This window comes from Trachymyrmex septentrionalis, unplaced genomic scaffold (genome assembly GCF_001594115.1).
Source record: "Trachymyrmex septentrionalis isolate Tsep2-gDNA-1 unplaced genomic scaffold, Tsep1.0 scaffold66, whole genome shotgun sequence".
Taxonomy (NCBI): Eukaryota; Metazoa; Arthropoda; class Insecta; order Hymenoptera; family Formicidae; genus Trachymyrmex; species Trachymyrmex septentrionalis.
This window is the reverse complement of record NW_017305843.1, coordinates 1502514-1503088: the sequence shown is the minus strand read 5'-3', so window position 1 is coordinate 1503088 and position 575 is coordinate 1502514.

Sequence of the window (575 nt, the reverse complement as noted above, 5' to 3'; positions counted from 1 at the left end):
TGTGTGTGTGTGTGTGTGTGTGTGTGTGTGTGTGTGTGTGTGTGTGTGTGTGTGTGTGTGTGTGTGTGTGTGTGTGTACAGTGAGAGCAAAAAGTATTTGTAAAGGAAATTTTTATTTGTTATAAAAAAAGTCTTATTTATAGAAAATAAATTAATTAGTAATTTTATACAATAAATACATTCTGTTCTAACATAAACAAACGAGCTTCGCATGTATGTCTGATTTTAGAAGCTAAATTTCTCGTTTGTACAAACTTTTTGAGCATTCAAACAATACAATTTTTAATTTTTACTTATTTTTCAGATGATATATTTTGTATAATTAATACACATCTTTTTGATATATATAATTTTAAGAAACATACAGTCTATTTTATTATTTATGAATAAATTGTTAATTATCCAACAAGAAATGATCGCAATTAAACATCGAATCGACGTCAAATTGATGTTGAAATCATTGTATTTATATCGATTCGACATCAATTCGATGACTCATTTCTCGCTGGATAATATTTATTTTTTAAAAATAGTTTTTTTAAAAATTTTTTCTTTGTACAAATACTTTTTGCACT